Here is a 10,000-nt window from a genome sequence, read left to right on the forward strand (position 1 = left end):
CAAAAGGAATTATGTACAATTGTGTGAAACACGGTTGGTACATGGCTCCCCCCCTAAAAATACATACTGTACATGTTAAATAGGGCGCCCTGATCTAGAGAGGCGAACTGTAGGCGGGTCATCTGGCAGAAGATAAGCAGGTTTTAGACGATCAATGGAGACCCAGTCTTTTTTGCCCCGAATGTTTATGAGGAATGCTTTCGGACTGCGTCGGATCACAAGGAAAGGTCCCGTGTAAGGGGGCGTTAAACGGTGGCTTGCTGGTGTCGTTGCGCAGGAAGACGTGCGTTGCAGAGTGCAAGTCCGTTGGTATGTGATGCTTCGCTGGGGGCTTGTAAGTCTGGCGGCACGGAGTAAATTTTCCCACGACGTGACGTATGCGCTGGAGATCGTCGGAGGAGGTTGTAGAAGGAAAAAACTCGGGAGAGACGACCAACGGGTCGCCATACACCATTTCGGCTGCTGAGACGTCGAGGGCGTCTTTAGGAGTGGTCCTTAGTCCAAGGAGGACCCAGGGAAGCTGAGTAAACCAGTTTGAATCCTTGCAGCGGGACATCAAAGCTGCTTTGAGGGTGCGATGAAAACGTTCAACCATTCCATTGGCAGCGGGGTTGTAGGCCGTTGTCTGATGTAGGGTGATGCCCAGGAGATTCGCTAATGACGTCCATAATTGAGAGGTGAAAGTGGTTCCCCTGTCAGAAGTAATATGCTCAGGGATACCGAATCTTGAAATCCATCCAAAGAGTAAGGCAGATGTACATGAGGCGGACGTTGCAGTTTCCATGGGAATGGCTTCAGGCCAACGGGTGGAGCGGTCGATGACGGTAAACAGGTAACGATGTCCTTGTGATGTGGGTAGGGGGCCTACAACGTCGACGTGAATGTGTGCGAAACGACGCTGAGGTTGAGGAAAGGTGCCCACTCCTGAATCCGTGTGTCGATGTACTTTGGAAGTTTGGCAAGAAGTACAGGCACGGACCCAATCCTTAGCATCCTTAGAAATGCCGTGCCAAATGAACTTTGCCTTCAGCAGCTGTGCAGTAGAACGGCACGAAGGATGTGAAAGGCCGTGGATGAAATCAAACACCTGTCGGCGCATGGGAGCAGGAATCCAAGGTCGCGGTCTACCAGTACTGACGTCACAGAGGAGGGAGGTGTTGGAGTTTTCGAGGGGAAAATCCTCCCAACGGAGGGACGTGCAGGATGTCCTACAAGCTTGATACTCTGGATCCTGTCGTTGGGCTTCAGCCAGGGCGTTGTAATCCAATCCCAGTTGAACGGCAGCCAACGTGTTTCTTGACAGGGCATCGGCAATGGGATTCATTTTCCCAGGGACGTATTGGAGGGTGCAATTGTATTCAGCCACGGCGGAGAGATGTCGGCGTTGACGGGCGGACCAGGCGTCAGACTGTCGAGTGAAGGCGTGCACCAGAGGCATGTGGTCTGTGCGAATGACGAAGGGCGTACCTTCTAAGAAATGGCGAAAGTGACGGACAGCCAAGTGCACCGCCAGCAATTCTCGATCGAAGGTAGAATAACCCGATTCTGCCTTGGACAGTTTTCTGCTGAAGAAGGCCAATGGGCCGGGCGAGCCTTTGACCACCTGCTCGAGTACTGCACCAATAGCGACGTCGCTGGCATCGGTGGAGAGAAGGAGAGGGGCGTGTGGGATTGGAAAAGTGAGAGCCGCAGCAGTTGATAGGGCCTTCTTTGCATTGCAGAAGGCCGCTTCTTGAAGGGGACCCCACTTCAAGTCCTTTGGCTTGCCCTTGAGGGAGGCATAGAGGGGAGCAAGAGTGGCGGCAATGGCTGGCAGAAAACGGTGATAATAGTTGATCATGCCCAAGAATTCCTGCAGAGCTTTGACGGTCGAGGGTGTGGGGAAATTCTGAACGGCTGCCACCTTCTCAGGGAGGGGATGGACTCCTTCAGGAGTGATACGGTGCCCTAAGAACGACACTTCGTTGGCGCCAAAGGTGCACTTGTCGTACCGGACTACAAGGCCGTTTTGTTGCAGGCGGTCGAGCACGATGCGCAGGTGACGGAGGTGTTCCTCTTTTGAGGAGGAGAACACAAGTATGTCGTCCACATAACATACACAGAAAGGGAGGTCCCCTAAGATGCCATCCATGAGACGTTGAAATGTTGCCCCAGCATTACGAAGGCCAAAACAAGAGTAATTGAAGGTGTATGTGCCAAACGGAGTGGTGATGGCGGTCTTGGGGATGTCTTCTGGGTTCATAGGCACCTGATAGTACCCCTTCAGGAGGTCGAGCGTAGTGAAAACCTTTGCTTTGTGCAGGTAGGAGGTTACATCGGCAATGTTTGGGAGGGGGTAGTGATCCGGTTCTGTTTGCATGTTCAGGCGCCTGTAATCCCCGCATGGACGGAGGGAGCCGTCTTTCTTCAGAACGATGTGTAAGGGTGACGACCATGGGCTGGAGGCCTTTTGGCAAAGGCCCATTTTCTCCATTTCGGCGAACGTCTGTTTGGCGGCTGCCAATCGTTCCGGTGCCAGACGTCTGAATTTTGCGAAGACTGGGGGTCCCGTCGTCTTGATATGGTGATAAATACCGTGCTTGGCAGGAACCGTGGGCGTTTGGCGAAGTTCTGGACGGAAAACTTCCGGGTACGACGTGAGGAGGTGGGCGTAGGCATCCGTGGGTGCGCTGATGTGGAGAGCGAGGTTAGAGGGGCCGGGTTGAAGAGGTGTCGACAAGTACGAGTCTGCGTTGACCAATCGTCGGTGGGCGACATCGACCAGAAGGTAGAAATGAGAGAGAAAATCCGCACCGAGGATTGGCATTGTGACGTCAGCAACGAGAAACTTCCAATTGAATTTACCGTTTCCGAACGATAATGTGAGGCTCTCGTAACCGTAGGTGGGTATCGCAGATCCGTTGGCAGCTACCAAGCGAACGTCGGCAGATGTAGACAGACTACGTTGTGCCTTGAAGAGTTTCCTTGGCAAAAGAGAACGACATGCACCCGTGTCTACCAAAAATCGCACGCCCGTTCCTGCATCCTGTAAAAAGAAAAGATTAGAAACATGGGAGGCCACCGCCACAAGCGATGGCCTACTTACCCGTTTTTTGGCCACTGACAATCTTGGGCGCATTTCTTCGCGGTTACCCTGAATCTGAAGTGGTAGTAGCAAAACTGCGGTGGATGGGAGGTAGTATGTGGCTGTAGAAGTCGTTCGTTGGGGCGCGAGCGATTGGTGGGTGCTGGGCGGCTTTGTCGCCGCTTCGGCACGTCACGGGGTAGGCGTGTATGTCCTACGGCATTCATGTCAGCTTCGATGTACGTTGAATAGGCATCCTCGTCATCAGGAGTGGAGGCGTTGATGGAGGTCTTGAAGTGGCTGTCCATAAGGGCATCGGCTTTGGTCATCAAGTCCTTTATGGGTAAACTATCGACATTGGGTATGGCAGCGCGCACAGGTTCAGGTAAACGGCGTATCCAAAGGGCACGGAGTAGGTTCACCTCACGAGGAGAGCCGTCTGCGGCAGGTTGAAGGCGAGCGATACTGGTCATTTCCCTGAGGGTAAGCGAAGCCCTTTGGTCCCCCAACAGTTGTTGCGAGAGCTGAAAAAGCTTTGCTATACGGGCGGCTGGCGACGGCGAGTACTGCTGCAAAAGGTATGATTTGAGGTCGTCATACGCTATTGTGGTGTCTCCTTGTTCACAAAGCCAGTCGGATATTTCTGGGAAGGTGTCCTCGGGTATCGCCGCGAGAACATAATCCGCTTTGGTGGTTGAGCGAGTCACACCCCTGATACGAAAGTGGACTTCAGCGCGTTGAAACCAAGCGAACGCTTCTCCGCTAGCGAACGGTGAAAGTTTCAATGGAGCGGCCGCAGTGCCAACTGCTGGGGTAGAGTCAGCCTCCGTCATATTACCAACGATGGAGGGGCGAGGGAGGTGGGGGTGGAAGGCGGTGGGAGCGAGTCGACTTCCGGGGTCACCAATGTGACGAGCCGAGAGAAGGGTTGTGAGTCAAAGGCCGGATGCAATCAACTGAGTTATATTGTTGTGGAACACTCTCCTTATATACAAAACCTCAAGGCAACAGGACATGACAAGTTCACAAGACAGACAATATCACAGAGGAAAAACCAGACAGGAATTTTCATGTTCGTTTTAGTGCGAGGGAGGAGCGAAGATACAAGCATAATATATACAAAAGGAATTATGTTCAATTTTGTGAAACACGGTTGGTACACTAGGAATTCCCTTATTAGCAGGTTTATTAAGTAAGTTTAATCTTAATTTCTTGAGGGTTTTATAGCCTAGGAATTCCCTTATTAGCAGGTTTATTGAAAAAGTTCAATCTTAATTTCTTGGGGGTTTTATAGCCTAAGAATTCCCTTATTAGCAGGTTTATTTAGTAAGTTAAATCTTAATTTCTTGAGGGTTTTATAGCTTAGGGATTCCTAATTAGCATGTTTACTTAATTTGCTATTAAGATTATTATTGCATATCTGATTAAGTTGGAAATATTATATCTAGTATACATAGGTTTATGTATATATACACACACACACACACACATATATATATATATATATATATATATATATATATATATATATATATATATATATATATACACACACACATATATATATATATATATATATATATATATATATATATATATATATATATATATATATATATATATATATATATATGTATATATATACATATATATAGATAGATAGATAGATAGAAAGATACAATATATACATATACATATATATATATATATATATATATATATATATATATATATATATATATATATATATATATATATATATATATATATATATATATATTTATGTATATATATATGTATATATATACATGAACATATATCACAAGCACACGTGATTTTAATTAATGTAAATATCACCCACGAAATGCATTTAATACCGAATTCTATCTTGGGAATACATATCCACTTGGAATTCATTTTATGGTAACAGCTTCTGGCCGGGTGGTGATTCGAACCACCACCTGTAAGCTTGAAACTATGCTGGCAGGGACCCTACCGACTCAGCTATCAAGAGAGACAAAAGTTTATGACAAGTCCTCCTGCATATTCCTGTCGAATTCAGGATTCTGTTCATAGACTTGAAATAGACCAATCTCCACCATGATAGCTGAATCGTGAGTTTGCAATACGTGGTTATTTTAATGAACATATATCACAAGCACACGTGATTTTAATTAATGTAAATATCACCCACGAAATGCATTTAATACCGAATTCTATCTTGGGAATACATATCCACTTGGAATTAATTTTATGGTAACAGCTTCTGGCCGGGTGGTGATTCGAACCACCACCTGTAAGCTTGAAACTATGCTGGCAGGGACCCTACCGACTCAGCTATCAAGAGAGACAAAAGTTTATGACAAGTCCCCCTGCATATTCCTGTCGAATTCAGGATTCTGTTCATAGACTTGAAATAGACCCATCTCCACCATGATAGCTGAATCATGAGTTTGCAACACGTGGTTATTTTAATGAACATATATCACAAGCACACGTGATTTTAATTAATGTAAATATCACCCACGAAATGCATTTAATACCGAATTCTATCTTGGGAATACATATCCACTTGGAATTCATTTTATGGTAACAGCTTCTGGCCGGGTGGTGATTCGAACCACCACCTGTAAGCTTGAAACTATGCTGGCAGGGACCCTACCGACTCAGCTATCAAGAGAGACAAAAGTTTATGACAAGTCCCCCTGCATATTCCTGTCGAATTCAGGATTCTGTTCATAGACTTGAAATAAACCCATCTCCACCATGATAGTTGAATCGTGAGTTTGCAACACGTGGTTATTTTAATGAACATATATCACAAGCACACGTGATTTTAATTAATGTAAATATCACCCACGAAATGCCAGCATAGTTTCAAGCTTACAGGTGGTGGTTCGAATCACCACCCGGCCAGAAGCTGTTACCATAAAATGAATTCCAAGTGGATATGTATTCCCAAGATAGAATTCGGTATTAAATGCATTTCGTGGGTGATATTTACATTAATTAAATTCACGTGTGCTTGTGATATATGTTCATTAAAATAACCACGTGTTGCAAACTCACGATTCAGCTATCATGGTGGAGATGGGTCTATTTCAAGTCTATGAACAGAATCCTGAATTCGACAGGAATATGCAGGGGGACTTGTCATAAACTTTTGTCTCTCTTGATAGCTGAGTCGGTAGGGTCCCTGCCAGCATAGTTTCAAGCTTACAGGTGGTGGTTCGAATCACCACCCGGCCAGAAGCTGTTACCATAAAATGAATTCCAAGTGGATATGTATTCCCAAGATAGAATTCGGTATTAAATGCATTTCGTGGGTGATATTTACATTAATTAAAATCACGTGTGCTTGTGATATATGTTCATTAAAATAACCACGTGTTGCAAACTCACGATTCAGCTATCATGGTGGAGATGGGTCTATTTCAAGTCTATGAACAGAATCCTGAATTCGACAGGAATATGCAGGGGGACTTGTCATAAACTTTTGTCTCTCTTGATAGCTGAGTCGGTAGGGTCCCTGCCAGCATAGTTTTAAGCTTACAGGTGGTGGTTCGAATCACCACCCGGCCAGAAGCTGTTACCATAAAATGAATTCCAAGTGGATATGTATTCCCAAGATAGAATTCGGTATTAAATGCATTTCGTGGGGCATATTTACATATATATACATATATATATATATATATATATATATATATATATATATATATATATATACATATATATATATATATATATATATATATATATATATATATATATATATATATATATATATAAATGTGTATATATACATATATATGTATATATATATATATATATATATATATATATATATATATATATATATATATATATAATATATATATATATATATGTATATATATATATTTATATATATAAATATATATATATATATATATATATATATATAAATATATATATATATATATATATATATATATGTATTATCTATATATACACACATATATATATACATATATATATATATATATATATATATATATATATATATATATATATATATTTCTTAACCCAATCTTCCTTATCTATCATTTAAACATTAATTTTACTCGAATTATTTTCCTTTCGGGATGTATTTGGTTGAATCCGTTTCTAAACCCTTCATTTTACTCGAATTAGTTTCCTCAAGGACTGTACTTGGTTGAATTATTTCTTGACCTTCCCATCCCCTTCCTCTATCACATAACACTTCAATTTACTCGAATTAGTTTCCTTATGGAATGGTTTTGGTTGAATCCCTTTCTTAATCCTTCATTTTACTCGAATCAGTTTCCTCAAGGACTGTATTTATTTGAATTCCTTCCTAAACCCTTCATTTTACTCGAATTAGTTTCCTCAAGGACTGTATTTGGTTAAATCCCTTGACCTAATCTTATTTCTCTCTATCTTAACCCTTAATTTTACACGAATTAGTTTCCTCAAGGACTGTATTTGATTGACCTTCCCATCCCCTTCCTTTATCACTTATTCCTTAATTTCACTCGAATTAGTTTTCACGTTGAGTTAACTTCTTTTCTATGGCTTGGGTTATATCTTTTGCTACAAACGTGAAGAAAAATGTAGAAGTTAAGGGTTGTGGTGGCCGGGTGGTATCGTCCTTGCCTTGTGATTGCCAGACTGGGGTTCGAGTCCCGCTCAAACTCGTTAGTACCTCTGGTCAGTGCAACTTCACCATCCTTGTGAGCTAAGGATGGGGTGTTTGGAGGAGCCTATAGGTCTATCTGCTGTCATCAGCAGCCATTGCCTGGTCCTCCCTGTTCCTAGTTTGTGTGGAGAGGGTGCTTGGGCGCTGATCATATGATATATGGTCAATCTTTTGGGCAAGGTACTGCTTGCTAGGGCAATGTCACTGTCCCTTGCCTCTGCCATTCACGAGTGTTCTTTAAACCTATAATGTGAGACACTGTATGACAACTGTTAGGTGCTTGGACTCGATCCTTTGTTCGTTCGTTTTAGATTGCCTAGCTTTATAAAAGACACGGGCTCTTGCGTTACCAGCCCGTATAGATTGAAGTCAAGCCTTGAGCTGTCTGAGTACTGGTTAGCGCTTTAGTCACGAATAGTTGCTATCCTCCTCATACTATAGGTACAATTTTTCTCGTAACTTGAGTGAAACTAAAGGTGTCTTATTCGTCTTCTATCCAACGGAGGTTTGTATGGTAATAGTTTTTTTTTTTTTGCCTCAATTCCCTCCCAAGATTTGCGGATATTTATGATAATATTCTTGCTCTTATATTCGCTTTCTTGAGCATATTCTCCGTGATGTAAGCTTAGATATCATAAATCCTCATACCAAACAAGATTACCTGTTGTTATGGTGACGTAAGGAAAGTAAATTTGTCTGTCGTTATGGCTACGTAAAGAGTGTGGAACTTGATATTTTCCATCCAATGTAATTCCATAGAGTTTGATTAATTCCGTATTTATCCATACAGCTTAAATAGTCGTAAAAGTGTTTAAAAAGACTAATTTAAGCGATGGAAAACGACATGTCAAGACTGGAGTACTACCGGATGATTGGAAAATAAAACAAATAATTCATTATACTCTGAGAAAACTATTCAAGATTTTTCCTTAATGGGATATTGATTTTCAATTATTTAAGATATAAGAAGGAAAAACAATTAAGTTGGAGGGTGTGTTTTTGTAGAATACATGAATTGATAAAAATAAAACAAATAATTTATTTTACTCTGAGAAAACTATTCAAGATTTTTCCTCAATGGGATATTGATTTTCAATTAATTAAGATTTAAGAAGGAAAAAACAGTTAAGTTGGAGAATGTGTTTTTGTAGCATATATAAATTGACGAGGTAATAAGGCTAGTTTATTTATTAACGTACATTTGAATTCTTTCATGTATCTATTTTAACATTGCACATATAATACATCCTATTGAACATTGTTTTGAACAATGTTCTGTAATATTTTAGAGAAATATTAATTACCTTAAATGTACTACACTATAAGGAAATCAGATTCTTAGTATTATGTTTCTAAAATATGATGATTATTCAAATTGATGAATGAATATAATGCCTGAAACTATTTTAGATATGAAAAAATATATAATTTCCTTATCCATATCATATGAAATGAATCAAAAAATTTCTCTCTCTCTCTCTCTCTCTCTCTCTCTCTCTCTCTCTCTCTCTCTCTCTCTCTCTCTCTCTCTCTCTCTCTCTCTCTCTCTGTAAACGAGTTCAAGAATAAGTTAGACAACATCATAAAAACTCTCTAAGTTTTTTAACTAAATTGCTCTACCAAGGAGCAAATGTAGTCTCCGCGAATGGACTAAAAAGTCCTTGAGACATCCAAAATCCTTGTAGCTCCTTGAAATTCTCTCTCTCTCTCTCTCTCTCTCTCTCTCTCTCTCTCTCTCTCTCTCTCTCTCTCTCTCTCTCTCTCTCGCTCTCTCTCTCTCTCGTAAGAAAGGCAAAACTATGAAACTATATGTTTGTTTGTTTGGCTTTTGCTAAATAACAAGATTCCTTTTATGATGTTCTTTTCCTGTTATCCAGATATGTAGAACATTTGAACTTCTAGGCTTGATCCCTGGATTTTGGGGGCCTTGCCATCTTCTCTAGATTCTCAGATATCTAGAACATAAAACTAAATGTAGATTACTACATCTTTTGATCCAAAATAATATGATCATCACTGTGCCTATGACACAAAAACCATTATTTTTTTTTTTCTCTTTTGTAAATAATTTATTTTAATTTTGCATTTTCACATCTATAAAAAAATAGTGTCGTTTGAAGTTGGAAATTCTGATTTTTTTTTATTTGTTGAATTCTTTATTTTGATTTTGTATTGTCATATCTAAGTTAGATAATGGCATTCAAACTTGGAAATCACGATCAATATATTCTGTA

This window comes from Palaemon carinicauda, chromosome 26 (assembly GCF_036898095.1).
Source record: "Palaemon carinicauda isolate YSFRI2023 chromosome 26, ASM3689809v2, whole genome shotgun sequence".
NCBI classification, from domain to species: domain Eukaryota; kingdom Metazoa; phylum Arthropoda; class Malacostraca; order Decapoda; family Palaemonidae; genus Palaemon; species Palaemon carinicauda.